The 22826-nt window shown below is 43.2% G+C and overlaps 1 pseudogene; it reads right to left on the reverse strand.

The window, feature by feature from the left end:
• LOC141143797 (dehydrogenase/reductase SDR family member 4-like) overlaps positions 1-22826 on the reverse strand; it is a 147963-nt pseudogene that overhangs the window by 51188 nt on the left and 73949 nt on the right.

Below are 22826 nucleotides of genomic sequence, written 5' to 3' on the forward strand. Positions count from 1 at the left end.
GTCGACCGGCAATGCAATAGCCGCGAGTAGTTTTAAATGACTTTTTTTCCTTTGAAATGTCATTTTGCTGTCAGACTGTTCTAAACACGGGAAACATGCGCCCCTTTACAGGCATACTATAGACACCGCCCAGGTACAAAATTTAAAGGGATATGACATTTTTATTGTTTGACTTTAAGCATTATTAAAATCACTGCTCCTGAAAAAACGTCCGTTTTTAAAACTTTTTTTTGCATTGATCCATGTCCCCTGGGGCAGGACCCAGGTCCCCAAACACTTTTTATGACAATAACTTGCATATAAGCCTTTAAAATTAGCACTTTTGATTTCTCCCATAGACTTTTAAAGGGTGTTCCGCGGCATTCGAATTTGCCGCGAACACCCCAAATTGTTTGCTGTTCGGCGAACTTGCGAACAGCCAATGTTGGAGTCGAACATGAGTTCGACTCGAACTCGAAGCTCATCCCTACACTACACTAACTTATAGTTTTAGCTGAACACTATGAGGAGGACGCACTACACTAACTTGTAGCTTTAGCTGAACACTGTGCAGAGGTCGCACTACACTAACTTGTAGTTTTAGCTGAACACTGTGAGGAGGACGCACTACACTAACTTGTAGCTTTAGCTGAACACTGTGCAGAGGTCGCACTACACTAACTTGTAGTTTTAGCTGAACAGTGTGAGGAGGACGCACTACACTAACTTGTAGCTTTACCTGAACACTGTGAGGAGGACGCACTACCCTAACTTGTAGCTTTAGCGGAACACTGTGCAATGGTTACATTAAACTAACTTGTAGCTTTAGCTGAACACTGTGAGGAGGACGCACTACACTAACTTGTAGTTTTAGCTGAACACTGTGCAGGGGTCACACTAAACTAACTTGTAGCTTTAACTAAACAGCGTGAGGAGGACGCACTACACTAACTGTAAATAGTCTAGCTGCCTGACTGTAGTACTAATAGGATCAAAAGAACACCAGCAATTTTCTTCAGGTAGCTGTAAATACTGTAACAAGACAAGCCTGCCTGTCAGTAGGAAGATAACAGGAACGGATCCAACTAAACTGAATACAGTGTGTATATATATATATATATATATATATATATATATACACACATACATACAACACCTGGGATGCATATACATACACAATACGCTGTAAGTGCAGCTAACTCACTGACTGTCCTGCCTAATCTATCTAGCTTAAATCAAATGACACTGTCTCTCTGTCTATCTCTTTCAACGCCGGAACACACGCTACACAGGACCGCCGTGCAGGCGGCCTTATATAGTGTGGGGCGTGTACTATATCCCCTGAGCCATAATTGGCCAAAGCCTCCTTGGCTTTGGCCAATTACGGCTCTCTGTTCAGACGGCGCTGTGATTGGCCAAGCATGCGGGTCATAGTGCATGCTTGGCCAATCATCAGCCAGCAATGCACTGCGATGCCGTTCACGCCAAATTCGTGTGGCGCGTCATGGCCCATCTCTTTCGCAATTCGGCGAACGGGCGAACAGACGATGTTCGAGTCGAACATGGGTTCGACTCGAACATGAAGCTCATCCCTACTCAGGAACAAGAAGCGACCATCTGGGTCAACTTTCCTTTCTTCCAAAATAAAACTGATGTTTTTTGCTATTCCTATGGTGACTCCTTTTGCTCTTTTATTTGGAGAGTCTCCATAGAACCAAGTTGGGATCGCCCGTGAATATAGTTTAATATTTTAATCCAGTGCTATATGCGTCTCCTGTAGGAAGATTATCTTAGTGGAATACCTTTCCAGCTCTCTTAGCACTATGTGCCTTTCTTGTGGGAAGTTCAGCCCTCTTAGGTTGTATGTGATAAACTTAACTTCAGTCATTTTTTGTTTTGTCTTCCCTTATTCCCCTTTCTTGATTCAGTAAACAGATAAGGACATACAGATCTCCCCCCCCTCTTCCCCCTCCCCTTCCCTCCCCCCCTTTCTCCCCCCGTTGGTATCTTGACTCCATGGTCTGGAGGACTCCCTTAGGGACTTCCTTGTCCCCCCTGTTCCCGAGGGCCTGAAGTCGAGTTCTGTATGGTGTTGTCAAACTCACCTCCCTTACTTCTAGAGAGGTGATTCCAGAGCACGCCAAGAGCCCGGGTCTCTAAACCTCCATTACTTGTCTTTAGTCTTTTTAGCCACTTCCCGATCCCTCCACTTAAGACCTCCCCCCTCCCTCCTCCTTCTCCCCTCCCCCCGCCCTTATTATCTTGTGAAGAAGGAAAAAAAAAGTTCCACAGAAAGTTTCCTTTTCCTTTCTCTTTGAGTCAGTATTAATTAATCTGTCCTTATGTGGTATTTCCCTGTCTTGGCCTTCTTTCCAAACAGTCTTCTGGTGTTGGAATCTCCAGTTTTTTACAAAATTTAGAGGTCTCTTCGATAAATCTCAGTCTGGCTGTACGGCCATTTTTCCTGACAAGCATGAGGGGAAGCCCCAATTATATTGGATATATTCAGAATGTATAATGCGCTAATATTAACCTCCCAATATAACACGGTGTGATATCTTAATGATTGATCAGTGAATCATGTGCAAAATATTCAAATGGAGCCTATTATAAATAACATAACATCCTTCACCATAACAAAATCCTATAACTAAATAACATGTGATAATAAATTATGGAACACAATTAAAAAGAGAAAAATAAAGATGAGAAATATTAATGTAATGAACCACAGTGCATACTGCTGTGAAAAAAATATAACGTCTTTGGTGATTTGATGAAAAATGAGTAATCCCCAGTGATAGCTGGCTTGCTCATATATTCAGCTGCTCATTAGCATGGACTGGCTCCTGGCTTTCAAAGAACTTCCGAAGTATGAAACAACATAAAAAGAAAGACCATTGCGCAGGCAGTGTGATATGTAATCCCTATATATTAAGGGTAAAGATTCACTCACACTTTTCAGCAGAATAAATCGCATATGGTTGTTTTGGAGGAGCAGATGTCAAGAGATATATTAAAAATCCGAAATAAAACAATTTATATCAAAATCTATATTTAAGCCAAAAGGCGCAAGAGTACCCATTTCAAAAATCCATTTAGATTAGTTTTTACTTAATTCTCTCATTTTATTACTACCCCGCCAGTGCGGTTTATATTTTTCAATGGCCCAAAATTTCAATAACGCAGGGTCTTTGTCATGATATAGAGCAAAATGGCATTGCACAATGTGTTTTGGAAAACCTTTTTCAATATTCTGTATGTGCTCCCGAATACGTTTCCACATAGGGCGTTTCGTTCTTCCCACATATTGTAGGGAGCACGGACATTGTAATACATACACCACCCCCTCAGTTCTACATGACACAAAATCTTTGATTTCAAAATCTTTGTTTTTACTGGTAGATGTGAAATTGATACATTTTTGACCATTTTGCTTTGCATTTCTACAAGCATAGCATCTTTTGCATGGAAAGAAACCCTTTCCATGAAAAAATGTGAATCCCTGTGAGATTTTTGGATGGTCCAAAACATTTTCCGCTATTAAATCCCTTAAAGTTGGTGCCTTTCTATAAACAAATTTTGGTTTCTCTAGTAAAATACTACGTAATTGGTGATCCGCTAAAAGTAGTGACCAATGCTTTTTAAATATATGCTCGATTTGCCTATGCTGAATATTATAATCTAGAATCATAGGAATCTCTTGGTACTGTGTGGTTTTCTTTTGTTTGTCTCTATTTAATTCTTCCCTTGAGAGCTCTGATACCTCCTTGATTTTATCTTCTATAAAATCATTATTATACCCCTTTTGAACAAATCTCCTTCCAATAATATTAGCTTGTTCCAAAAAAGTGCTTTTATCAGTGCAATTTCTTCTTAAACGTATTAGTTGCCCCTTCAGAATGTTAATCAGCCAGGCATCAAAGTGACAGCTGTCCATAGGGATATAACTATTCCTCTCGACTGGTTTAAAAAAAGTTTTGGTTAGGAATCCATTCTTAGTTAATTGTATATCCAGATCCAGGAAATGTATAGATGTATTACTGATTTCATGGGTAAACTTGATATTTTTTTGATTGTCATTCAGTTTTTCCAAAAATTCCGTTAGAGTATTTTCATCCCCATTCCATAATATTATACAATCATCTATAAATCTTCGATAAATTATCAATTGTGGGGGATATTTGAGTACACCGCATATTCCTCCCATTCGGCCATAAAAATATTAGCCACGCTTGGGGCATATTTAGCACCCATTGCAATACCATTAAGTTGCCTATAAAATTCTGAGTTATACCAAAAATAATTATGTTGTAAACCAAATGCCAAACATCTTAAAATAAATCTTTTCTGTTTAGAAATGATATTACTATATCTATCCATGGCCCATCTTGAGACTTGTATGGCCTCCTGATGGCCTATGCTTGTATACAAAGACGAAACGTCTGCTGTGGCTAACAAATATTTTTGATCTGGCCTGATTTCAATGTTATTCAATTCCCAAATCAAGTGCTTGGTGTCCCTTAGATAAGCTGATGTTGATGGGACTAATGGTTGCAAAAAATTGTCCACATATTCCCCTAATCTTGCATTTATGGTATGTATACCATTTATTATTGGCTGTCCCGGCGGATTCTTCTAATCCTTATGGAGCTTTGATATTCTGTAAATAATAGGCACCCTGCATGTATCTGGTAGGAGATGTTTTTCTTCCTTTTTGGTTAATATATTCTTTTTGCTTCCTTTTAGTATCAACTCTTGTAATTCACTTTTATATTCTCTACTGGGATGTCCTCTCAGTTTTATATACGTATTCTGATCATTCAGTTGTCCTTGAAGTTCATTGTTGTAGTATTCTTTTGATAAAACCACAATTGCACCTCCTTTATCGGCCGGTCTCACTACCACATTGTTATTATCTTCCAATTCTGTGATTCCTTTTCTAATAACTTGCGGATCTTTCATTCTTTTAATTTTAAGTTTATCTACCTCTTGTGTCACCATTTTGTTAAAAACTCCTATATGTTGGTTGTTATGAACAGGGGGGTTGAATAAGGATTTTGCTATGGAGAATTCTTCCAGGTGTATCAATCCTACCTCCATTTTCTTTATTAGTCACAATAGTTTTGTTCAACATATATTTTTTGATATTCAATCTTCTTGTATATTTTTGGATATCCACATATATATCAAATTTATTTAGATTGCGTTTTGGTGCGTATTTCAATCCTTTATCCAATACTAGTAATTCAGTTCTACTTAGATCAATTCCACTTAGATTGTATATGCCTTCACCCACTACTCTCTTTTTCTTTTGGACCTTGAATCCCCCTCGGCATCCCCTCCTGCGTTTGGGCTTCTCACATGCGTTATTACGTCCTGCCGAGGAGGGGTCCTTTCGCTCCTGCGCCGGTCCAAAAAAGATGTTGATGGGTCATTTTCTCTATAGTCTCTTAATGCTTCATAGCGATTTTGGGTACAAATAGGGCTATTCCTAGATCCATATTGGTACTGATCATGATGCCCTTGGTTCCACCCTTGTTGATAGTGGTATTGGGGTTGCTCTCTTGCTTCCCTCCTGTCCTGATTGTAATAATTGGAATATCCTGAATGACCATATTCTGGATCTCCCTGATAACCATGTCCTTGGTATCCATAGCTCTGATACATCATATTGTTAGTATCTGATTGGCCATAACCTTGGGGCCCTGAATTATCATAATGATTATTAGGGTGATTCTGGGGTTTTTGATTTTTACTATAATTTTTCCAATATGGCCTTTTTGGCGATTTCACCCATGGTTTAGGATTGTTCTTGTTTTGCCACCATGGTTTAGGAGTCCTTGGCCTATTGGTTTCATATTGTTTAGGTGGCCCATTTGGTAGCCCATTATTAGTATCCCTATACTGCCTATCTGGGGATTTATACCTTTGATCCCGATTTGGAGACCGGATTCGTACCTCTCTTTCTGGAGAGGAGGCTATGGATCCAGTATTACCTTCTTTTAAATTTAATTGCCATTTATAAGATTGTTCTAATTTGTAATCATTTGTATCTCTCAGGTATTTTCTTTCTTAGAGGATGATTATGTAGAGATGTAATTCCATTGGTTCACCACTGGAGGGAGTTCCTAGGTTATATCTGCTTACTTCATGTATTTAAATGGGTCTTAACCACTTGCCGACCGCCTCACGACGATATACGGCACGGGCAGGCAGAATCACGTACCTGTAGGTGATCTGCCTCCCGCGGGCGGGGGGTCCGATCGGACCCCCCGGTCGGCTTTAGTCTGGGAGCGATGAGAGGTGAGGGGGAGACCATCCGTTCGTGGCCCCCCCCTCGCGATCGCTCCCAGCCAATGAGAATCTTCCTTTGCTGCTGTATGCTAAACAGCAGCAAAGGAAATGATGTCATCTCTCCTCGGCTCGGTATTTTCCGTTTCGGCGTCGAGGAAAGAAGACATCACTGTGAGTGTAAAACACACACACACTCAGTAGAACATGCCAGGCATACATTACACCCTCGTTCCCCCCCGATCGCCCCCCGATCGCCCCCCGATCGCCCCCCCGTCACACTGACACCAAGCAGTTTTTTTTTTTCTGATTACTGCATGGTGTCAGTTTGTGACAGTTAGTGTGGTAGGGCAGTTAGTGTTAGCCCCCTTTAGGTCTAGGATACCCCCCTACCCCCCTAATAAAGTTTTAACCCCTTGATCACCCCCGTCGCCAGTGTCTCCAAGCGATCATTTTTCTGATCGCTGTATTAGTGTCACTGGTGACGCTACTTAGGGTGGTAAATATTTAGGTTCGCCGTCAGCGTTTTATAGCATCAGGGACCCCCATATACTATCTAATAAATGTTTTAACCTCTTGATTGCCCCCTAGTTAACCCTTTCACCACTGATTACCGTATAAGTGTTACGGGTGACGCTGGTTAGTTCGTTTATTTTTTATAGTGTCAGGGCACCCGCCGTTTATTACCGAATAAAGGTTTAGCCTCCTGATCGCCCAGCGGTAATATGCGTCGCCCCAGGCAGCGTCAGATTAGCGCCAGTACCGCTAACACCCACGCACGCAGCATACGCCTCCCTTAGTGGTATAGTATCTGAACGGATCAATATCTGTGTTAGCGGGATCAGCCCAGATACCTGCTAGCACCTGCGTTTTGCCCCTCTGCCCGGCCCAGCCCAGCCCACCCAAGTGCAGTATCGATCGATCACTGTCACTTACAAAACACTAAACGCATAACTGCAGCGTTCGCAGAGTCAGGCCTGATCCCTGTGATCGCTAACAGTTTTTTTGGTAGCGTTTTGGTGAACTGGCAAACACTAGCTCCAAGCAGCGTCAGGTTAGCGCCAGTACCGCTAACACCCACGCACGCACCGTACACCTCCCTTAGTGGTATAGTATCTGAACGGATCAATATCTGATCTGATCAGATCTATACTAGCATCCCCAGCAGTTTAGGGTTCCCAAAAACGCAACGTTAGTGGGATCAGCCCAGATACCTAGCATTTTGGTGAACTGGCAAGCACCAGCGGCCTAGTACACCCCGGTCGTAGTCAAACCAGCACTGCAGTAACACTTGGTGACGTGGCGAGTCCCATAAGTGCAGTTCAAACTGGTGAGGTGGCAAGTAGTGTCCCGCTGTCACCAAGAAGACAAACACAGGCCCATGGTGCCCATAATGCCCTTCCTGCTGCATTCGCGAATCCTAATTGGGAACCCTCCGCTTCTGCAGCACCCGTACTTCCCCGATTCACATCCCCAACCAAATGCAGTCGGCTGCATGAGAGGCATTTTCTTTATGTCCTCCCGAGTACTCCTACCCGACGAACCCCCCCAAAAAAGATGTCGTGTCTGCAGCAAGCGCGGATATAGGCGTGACACCCGCTATTATTGTCCCTCCTGTCCTGACAATCCTGGTCTTTGCATTGGTGAATGTTTTGAACGCTACCATACACTAGTTGAGTATTAGCGCAGGGTACAGCATTGCACAGACTAGGCACACTTTCACAGGGTCTCCCAAGATGCCATCGCATTTTGAGAGACCCGAACCTGGAACCGGTTACAGTTATAAAAGTTAGTTACAAAAAAAAGTGTAAAAAAAAAAAATATATATATATAAAATAAAATATAATAGTTGTCGTTTCATTGTTCTCTCTCTCTCTCTATTCTCTCTCTATTGTTCTGCTCTTTTTTACTGTATTCTATTCTGCAATGTTTTATTGTTATTATGTTTTATCACGTTTTCTTTTCAGGTATGCAATTTTTTATACTTTACCGTTTACTGTGTTTTATTGCTAACCATTTTTTTGTCTTCAGGTACGCCATTCACGACTTTGAGTGGTTATACCAGAATGATGCCTGCAGGTTTAGGTATCATCTTGGTATCATTCTTTTCAGCCAGAGGTCGGCTTTCATGTAAAAGCAATCCTAGTGGCTAATTAGCCTCTAGACTGCTTTTACAAGCAGTGGGAGGGAATGCCCCCCCCACCGTCTTCCGTGTTTTTCTCTGGCTCTCCTGTCTCAACAGGGAACCTGAGAATGCAGCCGGTGATTCAGCCAGCTGACCATAGAGCTGATCAGAGACCAGAGTGGCTCCAAACATCTCTATGGCCTAAGAAACCGGAAGCTACGAGCATTTCATGACTTAGATTTCGCCGGATGTAAACAGCGCCATTGGGAAATTGGGAAAGCATTTTATCACACCGATCTTGGTGTGGTCAGATGCTTTGAGGGCAGAGGAGAGATCTAGGGTCTAATAGACCCCAATTTTTTCAAAAAAGAGTACCTGTCACTACCTATTGCTATCATAGGGGATATTTACATTCCCTGAGATAACAATAAAAATGATTAACAAAAAAAAAAAAAATGAAAGGAACAGTTTAAAAGTAAGATAAAAAAGCAAAAAAAAAAAAAAGCACCCCTGTCCCCCCCCTGCTCTCGCGCTAAGGCGAACGCAAGCGTCGGTCTGGCGTCAAATGTAAACAGCAATTGCACCATGCATGTGAGGTATCACCGCGAAGGTCAGATCAAGGGCAGTAATTTTAGCAGTAGACCTCCTCTGTAAATCTAAAGTGGTAACCTGTAAAGGCTTTTAAAGGCTTTTAAAAATGTATATATTTTGTTGCCACTGCACGTTTGTGCGCAATTTTAAAGCATGTCATGTTTGGTATCCATGTACTTTGGCCTAAGATCATCTTTTTGATTTCATCAAACATTTGGGCAATATAGTGTGTTTTAGTGCATTAAAATTAAAAAAAGTGTGTTTTTTCCCCAAAAAATGCGTTTGAAAAATCGCTGCGCAAATACTCTGTGAAAAAAAAAATGAAACACCCACCATTTTAATCTGTAGGACATTTGCTTCAAAAAATATATAATGTTTGGGGGTTCAAAGTAATTTTCTTGCAAAAAAAATAATTTTTTCATGTAAACAAAAAGTGTCAGAAAGGGCTTTGTCTTCAAGTGGTTAGAAGAGTGGGTGATGTGTGACATAAGCTTCTAAATGTTGTGCATAAAATGCCAGGACAGTTCAAAACCCCCCAAAATGACCCCATTTTGGAAAGTAGACACCCCAAGCTATTTGCTGAGAGGCACGTCGAGTCCATGGAATATTTTATATTGTGACACAAGTTGCGGGAAAAAGACACATTTTTTTTTTTTTTTTGCACAAAGTTGTCACTAATTGATATATTGCTCAAACATGCCATGGGAATATGTGAAATTACACCCCAAAATACATTCTGTTGCTTCTCCTGAGTACGGGGATACCACATGTGTGAGACTTTTTGGGAGCCTAGCTGCGTACGGGACCCCAAAAACCAAGCACCGCCTTCAGGCTTTCTAAGGGCGTAAATTTTTGATTTCACTCTTCACTGCCTATCACAGTTTCGGAGGCCATGGAATGCCCAGGTGGCACAAACCCCCCCCCCAAATGACCCTATTTTGGAAAGTAGACATCCCAAGCTATTTGCTGAGAGGTATAGTGAGTATTTTGCAGGCCTCAATTTTTGTCACAAAGTTTTGAAAATTGAAAAAAGAAAAAAAAAAGTTTTTTCTTGTCTTTCTTCATTTTCAAAAACAAATGAGAGCTGCAAAATACTCACCATGCCTCTCAGCAAATAGCTTGGGGTGTCTACTTTCTAAAATTGGGTCATTTGGGGGGGGGGGGGTTGTGCCATCTGGGCATTTTATGGCCTTAAAAACTGTGATAGGTAGTGAGAAGTGAAATCAAATATTTACGACCTTAAAAATCCTGAAGGCAGTGCTTGATTTTCGGGGCCCCGTACGCGGCTAGGCTTCCAAAAAGTCCCACACATGTGGTATCACCATACTCAGGAGAAGTAGCTAAATGTATTTTGGGGTGCAATTCCACATATGCCCATGGCCTGTGTGAGCAATATATCATTTAGTGACAACTTTGTGCAAAAAAAAAAAAGAATTGTCACTTTCCCGCAACTTGTGTCAAAATATAAAATATTCCATGGACTCAACATGCCTCTCAGCTAATAGCTTGGGGTGTCTACTTTCCAAAATGGGGTCATTTTGGGGGGTTTTGTGCCATCTGGGCATTTTATGGCCTTCAAAACTGTGATAGGTAGTGAGGAGTGAAATCAAAAATTTACGCCCTTAGAAATCCTAAAGGCGGTGATTGGTTTTCGGGGCCCTGTACGCGGCTAGGCTCCCAAAAAGTCCCACACATGTGGTATCCCCGTACTCAGGAGAAGCAGCTGAATGTATTTTGGGGTGCAATTCCACATATGCCCATGGCCTGTGGGAGCAATATATCATTTAGTGACAACTTTTGTATTTTTTTTTTTTTTTGTCATTATTCAATCACTTGGGACAAAAAAAATTAATATTCAATGGGCTCAACATGCCTCTCAGCAATTTCCTTGGGGTGTCTACTTTCCAAAATGGGGTCATTTGGGGGGGTTTTGTACTGCCCTGCCATTTTAGCACCTCAAGAAATGACATAGGCAGTCATAAACTAAAAGCTGTGTAAATTCCAGAAAATATACCCTAGCTTGTAGACGCTATAACTTTTGCGCAAACCAATAAATATACGCTTATTGACATTTTTTTTACCAAAGACATGTGGCCGAATACATTTTGGCCTAAATGTATGACTAAAATTGAGTTTATTGGATTTTTTTTATAACAAAAAGTAGAAAATATAATTTTTTTTCAAAATTTTCGGTCTTTTTACGTTTATAGCGCAAAAAATAAAAACCGCAGAGGTGATCAAATACCATCAAAAGAAAGCTCTATTTGTGGGAAGAAAAGGACGCAAATTTCGTTTGGGTACAGCATTGCATGACCGCGCAATTAGCAGTTAAAGCGATGCAGTGCCAAATTGTAAAAAGTGCTCTGGTCAGGAAGGGGGTAAATCCTTCCGGGGCTGAAGTGGTTAAGGTAGAGTTGCAATTTATGTTTTTAAATATACTGTATGTTTTATTGTAAAAATGATGTATCTATATGTATTAAATTGTTACTTTGTATGGATATTATGTTGTTTGAATGTAGTGCAGAACGCATATAGCGGCATGATGATGCATTACACTCCCTGGTCACTATGGCAACTGGCATGCACACTATAAATACTAAGCAAGGTCGTCACATGGTCACCTTTGAAAAAGTCACATGTCTAGTGATGGAACCGGTCGGGAGGAGCCAGTGACGAGCAGTGCTGTGTGTACACTGTTGGCGTGTGAGGAGATCCCAGCTGTTAGCTGTATGCAACTGACCTTACCATATGCGATTTATTCTGCTGAAAAGTGTGAGTGAATCTTTACCCTTAATATATAGGGATTACATATCATACTGCCTGCGCAATGGTCTTTTTTTTTTTTGTTGTTTCATACTGCGGAAGTTCTTTGAAAGCCAGGAGCCAGTCCATGCTAATGAGCAGCTGAATATATGAGCAAGCCAGCTATCACTGGGGATTACTCATTTTTCATCAAATCACCAAAGACGTTATATTTTTTCACAGCAGTATGCTGTTCTATTGAGATACCTGTGCACTGTGGTTCATTACATTAATATTTCTCATCTTTATTTTTCTCTTTTTAATTGTGTTCAATAATTTATTATCACATGTTATTTAGTTATAGGATTTTGTTATGGTGAAGGATGTTATGTTATTTATAAAAGGCTCCATTTGAATATTTTGCACATGATTCACTGATCAATCATTAAGAGATCACACCGTGTTATATTGGGAGGTTAATATTAGCGCATTATACATTCCATTCTGAATATATACAACACTTTTTGTGGGAAATCAGTTCACATACACATCTGTTAAGTCTTCATACTGAGAGGAGTCTGAAACACCGCGTATCCTTAAGTTCTTTCTTCTGTCCCTATTCTCTTGATCCTCTAATTTATAAGCTTGTTCTTGTTGCACTCTTTTATAATGGATTAAATTTCTCCTTCTTATATTCCTATGGTAATACTGTTGATTTGCGTTTTTTTCCACATCTTCAACTTGTTCAAGGATATGGCCAAGGTTTTTATGTATTCTCTCCATTTCAGCTTTTAACGATTTTTCCAAGGCTGCAAACATGGATTCCATTTCCATTTTTGTTGGTAAAGGGACTTTATTTTGGTGTTCCTTTTCTCCCCTTGGTTCACTCTCTGTGTCGCGCTCTGTATCTGATTCTTGTTCTATTCTGGATTCTGATAGTGTATCAGTCTCTATAACTGTTTTATTTTGAACCTTGTTCTTTTCCTTCTTCTTCTCCTTACCCTCCTGCTGCCCGCCCTTAGTAGTTTGCTGTTTTTCCATTAATTGCTTCTCTACAATTCCTTCTTGAGTGTCAAATTTATTCATTGGGCCTGGGCTAGGTGTCAGGCTTAAACAGGGTGATTTAGGGGTCAATCCTCCTCTTGCTGCCTTACCCCTCATGTTTTTCCCCAATTATTTATCCTCTTCCACGCTTTTAAATTATTGACCTTGATTTCTTATCCGTTAAGTTATAAAGGTATGCACTCTCAACTAGTATACATTAGTGGGGTGGTGAGTTTTTCATTTTACTCTATTTGCATAGTTATGTGTAAGTAAATGCTTAAGTAAATAGGTAGGGGTCCCTTCAGCTCTTATCCTTTTCCTCTCTAGGAGTTTTTGACCTTTATTCCTCTGCTGAGTCCAGTCATATACTGTCTATGTATATTTTAGGGGTAGACAGGCTATGTAGATTTTTAGGGGTATGTTGCGTGATCCCGTGAAATCCAGGTTTTTATCAATTTATCAGTTTATCAGTTTATGACAACAGTTATCCCCACCGTCTATTTATAATTCATAATAGTGTCTCTTTATTTACTAGGTCTAAAATGCTACGATGTCAAAAGTTTTCTTTCATGAAACACATGTATTGTGGACGCAATTTTTTATTTTTGCAGTACTTACCACCCGCATACGTTGTTGATTCAGTTCAAATGTCCAGTTCAGTCTCTTTGGCTTTCTATAACTGTAGGTTATGTTACCTTTAAGGATGCTTGTTTTCCTTGATTTTCCTGCTTTCCTGTTTTCTCAGACAACAAGGCCGTTGAGTAGTGGAAGAGTAGCCGCCTCGGTATCCCCCTGTCTCCTCTTCCCTCCGGGCGGACGCCGGGGGTCCACTCAGCTCTCCCCATGAGCTCAGGACTCCCCCCGATGATCAGGGCTCTTCGGAGTCCTCCTCTTCTGATGATATTTCCTCTGCCGCTGCTCCATCAATGCTTGGCTGCCCAGCGGGATAATGTTTGGAGGAGGTGGGAGGTCCGTCTCTCTCGGTGTGACAGTCACACACTGTTCCCATACCTATGCCCCTATACAAAGGGGTAATCGGCCGGTATGCTGGTGTGCTGATGGGGGGAGAGTTCCAGCTGGTCTCGTCTCCTCTCCCACTGCTGGGAAATGGACCCCACAACTCAGACGCTCCTGCAAGCAAGCTACTACCCCAATTGGAGTGGCCGGGACGGATCTGATCCGATACAGTGAAAGGGGATGGTGCGAGGTGGGTGGCTAATCGGGTGGATCGGGTGGATCAGGTGGGTTGGGCGGACATGTTTTGTCCATGGATCTGGGTAAGAGACCAGGTTCTCCCACTACGTGCTCTGGTTCAGAACATGTGCATTGCTAGACTCCTCCCTCTCTGCACTGCGCCTTGTGCAAGTTCTGACCTGAAAAGGGCTCCCCATCCAGCACCGCTGGCATCGGTCATGACCATGACCCATGAGATGGGGCAATGGAATGGCACGTGAGCAGATTTCTGCACTGAAGCCACCAGAAGAGGCTGTTCCTCATTACTGATGTTATGTGAATGGATTGATTGCTGTCCCCTGAGTTTCATTGCTGGAAAAACCCTGTCTGGAAAGGGCGTAACCTCCACAGAGACCATTTGACCATGGGGGTCGTAGAGACCATTGTGCCAATAATTTATAGGCACTGTAAAGGGCCTCAGGCGTGAGGAACATAAAGGGTACAAAGAAGGCCAAGGATAAGTCCAAGGGAAAAACCAAGCTTAACTTACCACCAGCCCACAAACAACCAAATAACCTGTCTATCAGTATGTGTTAAAAGCAGGGGTTTAGTCTGCACACATTTGCAAATGCATGCGTAAGCCACAGAGCCTCATCAAGTCACCCTGGTATCTGTGGACTACAGATACCAGGGTGCCTTGACGAGGCTCTGTGGCTTAGGTTATTTGGTTAACTGCGGGCTGGTGGTTAGTTAAGCTTGTTTTTTCCCTTGGATTTATCATTGGCTTTCTTTGTACCTGTTGCTAGCCTTCCAATGCTTCTTACTGCTATAGCCAGCTATAGATGGGAGCAAGTGGCATCTTTTTTGTATCAGTGAGGAGCTCAAAGCCTGTGATATTCTCTCTCGTATGATTGGGGTCTTCTCCACTGGGAGAGAGATGGTACTTTCCACCATGTCGAACTGGGCCCCTAGGTATATCAGGCACTGAACTGGTTCCAGGTGGCTATTCTCCAGGTTTAGGAGCCAACCAAATTTGAGCAGTGTGGTGATAACCTGCTCCCTGTGGATCAGCAGCTGCTCCTTGTCCTGGGATAGTAGCAGGAGGTCGTCGAAATAGTGGTACAACCGTAACCCTTTTGTTCTGATCAGGGCCACCACGGCCAGAAGAACTTTCGAAAAGACTAGGGGTAAGGTTGTCAGCCCGAAAGGGAGGCAGGTGAACTGTAGATGTTCTTGCCCGACCCTGAGGTATTTGCAGAACTCTTCTGCTACAGACACGTGGAAATAGGCATTTTTTAAGTCGATTGAGATTAGCCAATCACCTGGCTGCATGGCTTGTTGGATGGTAGACAGAATCTCTATTTTGAATCTTTCGTATTTTATAAACTTGCTTAGGTAAGTTAGGTTTAGGTTAGGTCTAACGGTGGCATGAACCATTTTCATTTTGCACTAAGAAGAGAGGGAAGTATACCTCCTGGAACTCTTTGCCTTTTGGGACAGGCACCACGGCTCCCTGTGCTATCAGCGAGTACACGTAGGTCAGTAACACCTGCTTCATTTCTTCTGATCGTGGTAGCAGGGTAGAAATAAATCTAAACCCAGACATGCCGGAAGAGAAGCAGACGCACCCCACCCGACCCACCTGGGCGGGCCCAATCTCAAAACGACTTAGCTGGCTCATGTCCACTGACCCCCAGGCTTTTAGCGAGCGTTTGGAAGGATGTTTGGCCTCTATTCCAATTCCTTCTGAAATCCCAGCCGGGCCTATAAGAGCGTGCTTCTTTTGAATGCTCCGTACTGTGTCTTCTCTGGCTCTTCTGGCTGAGCAGACACCTATCCTGGGGCAAGATGCCTGACTTCCCACCTGTGGCCCCGGTTATGGCACTATCCAGCCTTTTACTAAACAATGAGGGCCCTTCAAAAGGGATCCTACACCAGGTCTGCTTAGATGCTGGAACAGCGAGCCAAGCGCGCAATCATAGGGCCCACTTAGCCATGACCGAGGATAGCATAGTCCGGGCTAACAGGCGGATCAGTTCGATAGAAGCCTCCCCAAGAAAGGCCGTTGCCAGCTTCAATTCCTTGACTGCTGAGCCCCTGGCTAGTTCTTCTGAAACACCCTTGAGCACGGAGTCCACATTTTCTGTCCAGGCTTCCATAGCCTTGCACATGGCCTTGAGGGCCAAGGCGGGATTGCAAGCCATACTGGCTAGCCTGTAAATTCTCTTGAGGTCTTTGTCTATTTTCGTCTTGAGCCTGTCCTTGAAGGATACAGCATCCTCTAAGGGAAGAGTGACATGTTTGGCCAGTCGCATCAGTGCTGCATCTACGAGAGGAGCGTTTCCAGATGTTTCACTTCCTCTGCCTTGAAGGGGTATAATCTGGAGATTTTGCTTGACATAGAAGTCTTCTTATCTACCTTGCCCCACTCCTCATCAATGATATCTTTAAATTCTGAAAGGAGCGGGAAATTCCTTCCCCAGGTGTTTAAAGAACTTCCTTTGCTTAGCCGGGGAGTGGAATCTTCCCACTTAAGGGTCTCTTTGACCGCTTTAATTAGTGGAGAAACAAGAGCGAAGTCGAAGCTTCTGACAAATTTATCTCCCTCCAACTCACTGTCTGAAGACCCGGCAGATGCGTTATAAGGCTGGTATGGCCAAGGATCCTCCTGGGCCTCATCAGCCAGGGAGCCAGATAGAGTGGTGGACCGGCTCCGTGTGCGAGTTGTAACCCACTCCTGTGATAAGAGCGGCTGTCATGGTGGTAGGTGCGGTGTCTGGAGGAGGAATGGGAACATCTCCTCTGCTGGTGGGTCCTGGACGGAAAGTCACGTCTGGACCTGGATGATGAGTGGTGATGTTACGGCCTGTCTTCTTGGACCCAGATTTGTCGGGCTGACATGAAGGGGCTGGAAGAAAAAGGAAAAGAGGAAATGCGAAGTCTGGTGTTGATGCATTTTTTTCTAATCGTGAACAATCTCGGCCCCTCCCCCTCATCTCCACGTACCTTGTGCATGAGGGCTGGCTCCACTGAGGCGGTGACCTGTCCATGGCACCTTGGACGGGACATCAATCCAAAAAAGAAGGAATCACATAGCCTTAGGGCAGCACTCAGATAACTTAGGATAAGCCAGGGAGAAAAGCAACAAAAGAAACATTTTTTTTTTTACTTTGTGACTTTCCCTTTAAGAAGGTCACTCGGTAATGAGGTCCTAGGCTGAGGCTTACTTTGTACTGTGTGATCCTGGGCTTGGGGAAGCTGCCGCTCACTGCTCACTGCTCACAGGGGTTCCCAAACTGACAGGGGCAGACAGCTTTTTAAAATCCCCATCCCAATTATGTTACCGCCTCCCCCCTCCTCGTGCCTGCGCTGTAGAGAGTGGCCGAATGGTGCCTGTGTGGCTGCTGGGCGCTCTGCCAAGCTGCACATGTGCAAACCAAGCCTCGGTGTCACTGAGGTCTCGTGCATGCGCAGACGCTCAGAAGTATGTGGCGTCCTGGAACTCAGGAGCATTCTGGGCGCCATGAGAGGCCGAAAGGCTAGCCAAGGGAGAGAGACAAAAGAGTGACATAAAAAAGCATAAACGGCTGCCATGTAGGATAACGATGCCAGACCTTACCACTTGCACTTGCTAGACGTCCATCCTGGGCATACGCAGGCAGCCTCCCCTTCACCACTGGGGTATCCTGTGCCTGAAAGCCACTCGCCCGCCCATGTCTGGGCCCTGGGCTTGCACTGCATAATTGGTACAGTATCTCACAAAAGTGAGTATACCCCCTCACATTTTTGTAAATATTTTATTATATCTTTTCATGTGACAACACTGAAGAAATTACACTTTGCTACAATGTAAAGTAGTGAGTGTACAGCTTGTATAACAGTGTCGATTTTCTGTCTATTCAAAATAACTCAACACACAGCCATTGATGTCTAATGTCCAAATTGGGCCCAAAGTGTCAATATTTTGTTTGACCACCATTATTTTCCAGCACTGCCTTAACCCTCTTGGGCATGCAGTTCACCAGAGCTTCAGAGGTTGAGTCTTCCAATCCTCCATGATGACATCACTGAGCTGGTGGATGTTAGAGACCTTGCACTCCTCCACCTTCCGTTTGAGCATGCCCCACAGATGCTCAATAGGGTTTAGGTCTGGAGACATGCTTAGCCAGTCCATCACCTTTATCCTCAGATTCTTTAGCAAGGCAGTGGTCGTCTTGGAGGTGTGTTTGGAGTCGTTATCATGTTGGAATACTGCCTTGCTGCCCAGTCTCGAAGGGAGGAGACCATGCTCTGCTTCAGTATGTCACAGTACATGTTGGTATTCATGGTTCCCTCAATGAACAGTAGCTCCCTAGTGCCAGCAGCACTTATGCAGCCCCAGACCATAATACTCACCATCATGCTTGACTGTAGGCAAGACACACTTGTCCTTGTACCTGGTTTCTGCCACACACGCTTGACAATCTGAACCAAATAAGTTTATCTTGGTCACATCAGACCACAGGACATGGTTCCAGTAATCCATGTCCATAGTCCATAGTAGCTTTTCTTCAGCAAACTGTTTGCGGTCTTTCTTCTACATCATCTTTAGAAGACCTTCTGGGACAACAGGCATGCAGACCAATTTGATGCAGTGTGCGGTGTATGGTCTGAGCACTGACAGGCTGACCCCCCACTCTTTCAACCTCTGCAGCAATGCTGGCAGCACTCATACGTCTATTTCCCAAAGACAACCTCTGGATATGACGCTGAGCACATGCACTCAACTTCTTTGGTCGACCATGGTGAGGCCTGTTCTGAGTGGAAGCTGTCCTGTTAAGCTGCTGTATGGTCTTGGCCACCGTGCTGCAGATCAGTTTCAGGGTCTTGGCAATTTTCTTATAGTCTAGGCCATCTTTATGTAGAGCAACAAGTCTTTTTTTCAGATCCTTAGAGAGTTCCTTGGCATAAGGTAACATGTTGAACTTCCAGTGACCAGTATGAGAGAGTGAGAGCGATAACACCAAATTTAACACACCTGCTCCCCATTCACACCTGAGACCTTGTAACACTAACGAGTCACATGACACCGGGGGGGCTAATTGGGGCCAATTTGGACATTTTCACTTAGGGGTGTACTCACTTTTGTTGCCAGCAGTTTAGACATTAATGGCTGTGTGTTGAGTTATTTTGAGGGAACAGCAAATTTACACTGTTATATAAGCTGTACACTAACTACTTTACATCGTAGCAAAGTGTTGTTTCTTCAGTGTTATCACATGAAAAGATATAATAAAATATTTACAAAAGTGTGAGGGGTGTACTCACTTTTGTGAGATACTGTATGCCGGACTCAGGAGTCATCCCAACTGGATGCCTTACGAGCAAATGTGAGTGCACACAATGTAGGTCCATAGAGGGGGACAAAAAAGGAACACAGTCTCTGGCTGTGAGCTCAAATTTATGGGAATGGTGTCCTATAGTATTGGAGAGAAGGCGGGGTTAACCCACATGTAGACTGCCATGGAGTCTGTCAGGAAAATTATTTTTTGTTTTAATTGCAAATTATACATTTTTTACCATTCAGTCTGAATGAACACTGTAACTGTTTTATTTTGTTATTGCTTGTCAGTAGTGATGAGTGAACCAACCAAAGTTTGATTTGCTGCAAGTTCGGGGAACAATTGATGATCCACATACCCTGAACATAGCCCCATTGAAATCTATGAAAGTCGAATCTTGTTATTTTTTTGACCTTTTTAAGGTCGAATTTACACCTTTGAAAAAAACATACAAGGAGCGTGGCACTACAATGGGGAACACGTACCAATGGAAATCTAGATCGAGGAGACACCAAATAATTTTCAACCAGAGGTCTAAGCAGATGACAGGCCAGAGAGTTGTCCATGTTCAAGCTGATGTCAACGCAAGGGGCAGGCAAGAGTGCAACCAATGTCCAGGCAAATGATCGAAGCAGGCGGCAAGCAAGAGAGCAGTCTATGTCCAGGCAAAAGGTCAAAGCAGGGGTCATGTTGGGCAGCAGCCAAGGGAGAAGTAAGGGTAATGTGGGTCAACAATAGTTAGGCAAATCCACAGCTAAGTATAAGCCTAGGTTCACATTGGTCCGATTTGGCATGCGATCTGACATGTCAAATTACATGCCAAATCGGCGGCTATTGCCGGCTAGCACCATCCGGAACTGTGCGACGCTGACTTTGTGGTGCCCCACCAATTTCCAAAAGTAGTTCCTGTACTACTTTTGGCGACTTCTGGTGTGATTTCAATAGACATCGGTGCAGGAACCCGCACAGGTGTCTGTCAAATCACCCTTGAAGTCGGACTGCATTGCCGGGTTGAAATCGTGTGAGTTCAGCTGAACTTGCACGATTTCTAACCTGCAGCAATGTGAAGCTGGGCTTATAGCTCCTTGTGACAAGAACCTTGAGAGAAGACACAGCGCCAGCCATTTCAGAAGCTGCTGCTTATATACCCTTTCTAGTTATAGGATATGCCCAGTGTTATTTCAGGGAAATCTGAAAGTTCTGACAGGGATTCTGTGATTATTAATCCAAGTCCTGGCAGTGATTATGAAGGTCCTGTTGGAAGCCCTGGCAGGGGTTCTGGGAATCCTGGAAGGAGTTCTGAAAGTTTTAACAGGAATTCTGAAATTCCTGGGAGGGATTCTGAGAGTAGTAGTTTTAGAAGTCATGGCAGAGATTCTGAGAATATAGTAACACATAGCCAATTTGGTAGGGGTCCACAAGTTTTATAAAATTCCCCTGTGGAGTTGATTTAATAGAGGGAAATAGACTGTTCACTTGCAAGGGAAGTTGCACTTTGCAAGGGGATTTCCCTCAGAGCTTAGCAAATAAAGTAGAAGTGATATCAAACTCTATTAAAAAAAAATAAAATCTATTCAAGTATGCATTCTTAATTCTTAGAGAACTGCAAGACTCGGGCTATTACCTTTTTAGCTGTTTAGAGGTTGGACTTTACTTTAAACTTTGGTCATTGGACTAATGGTAGTAGGTTGCATGCAAGTGCAATGACTAGTTTAGTTTATTGTTTTTTTAATTGCACACTGAAGGTTTTTTACCTTTATGCATAGAATGCATAGAATGCATGAAGGTAAAAAACCTTCAGCCTTTACAACCACTTTAAAGGAAAACAAACGGAACGCCTAAGCCAATTTGTCAACTTAAAAAAATTTGTTTTAGAAAAGGAATGCAACATGTTTGTTATATATTTAATTTAAATAGTGGAACTTTATTTAGAAAATTAAGTCCTGCTAGATCACTTCAGGCTGGCTGTTTTTGTAGGTATAGCTATGTAAAACATAAAAATACGTTCTTGTACTGTGTAAGATCCAGTAATACACTGTCTAAGGCTCAGTTCACAAATATGGGAGTCAAATAAGTTTTGAACTGCATCTAATTCACATAACATGTGAACCAGACCGGCTTTCAATGGAGCCAGTTCACATATATCCGGGCTGGTTTCAGTGGGAATTAAAAAAGGGTCCTGTGCGTTTTTTCAGTTTGGTTCAGGTGCGATGTAAGTGTCAAATTCACACCTGAGTCACACCTGAACCGCTGAATGGAAACTGCACTGGACTCTGCACACAAACCAGACCCGCATATGTAAATCCAGCCTGACCCTCCTCTGTACATGCTCAGTTGCTCTCCATTTTTGGCATTTTTTGGCATTGTGCTGAAAATCAGAGCCACTAGATGACAATCTGCTAGCAGCCTAAAAATGCACTGCTATTTAGGAGCTCTGGGCTTTAGTAAAAATGGTACAACCATTGCCAGAGTTGTCAGGAGGAGGCTCTTCTCCTCATCAACATGGGGACAAGGTGCTTTGGGGTGGGGGGCAACCCCCCCACTCAAAGCACCCCCCGTGTTGATGGCACGTGGCCTGGTATGGTTCAGGAGGGGGGCATTCGCTTGTCCCCCCCTTCCTGGCCTGCCGGGCTACATGCTCGGATAAGAGACTGGTATGGATTTTACGGGGAACATATGCCATTTTAAAAAAAAAAAAAATTGGCATGGGATTCCCCTTAAAATCATACTAGACCTGAATTTTTTTGTAATTTTTTTATTGCCGGAAATAGTATTGTGTTGCCGGCAACTTAAATGTCATTCTATTAATTTATTTTCTCTGTATAAATGTCAGTTTTGCTGCAGTAGGTTATATCCATGGTACAGATGTGCCACTTTACAGGCACACTAAGGGGACCACCTAGGCACTAAATTTAAATGAATTTTTAATTTTTATTGTTTAACTTTAAGCATCATTAAAATCGCTGCTCCTGAAAAAAACCTTAATCTCATATTTTTTTAACCACTTGCCACTTGCCATATAGCAATATGACATCAGCAAAGTGGTTCTGTTATCCTGACCAGACGTCATATGACGTTTCAGTTTGACACACCGCAACTCTGATCTCGATAAAGAGTCTCCAATCACAGCTGATCATGATGTAAACAGGAAGGGCTGTGTATCGGCTTTTCCTCAAATGCGTCTGACAGACGCAAGTAGAGGAGAGCCAATTGGCTGCTCTCCTGACAGGGGGGTCTGCGCTGATTGATTATCAGTGCAGCCCCCCGAGGATGCCCACCCAGGACCACCAGGGATGCCACCAGGGCCACCAGGGATGGCCATCACTGATGACCACCAGGTATGCCACCCATGGCCATCAGCAATGCCAATGTGTGCCCACATATGATGCCAATGTGTGCCCACATATGATGGCAATCAGTGCCTATCAGCAATACCTGGCAGTGCCTCCATAGCAGTGATGCCCATCAGTGCCATCTAACAGTGTCCATCAGTGCCACTCATCAGTGTCCAGTGCCACCTATCAGTGCCCATCCATGCCCACCAGTGCCCACCTATC

Source organism: Aquarana catesbeiana, linkage group LG01 (assembly GCF_042186555.1).
Source record: "Aquarana catesbeiana isolate 2022-GZ linkage group LG01, ASM4218655v1, whole genome shotgun sequence".
Classification (NCBI taxonomy): Eukaryota; Metazoa; Chordata; class Amphibia; order Anura; family Ranidae; genus Aquarana; species Aquarana catesbeiana.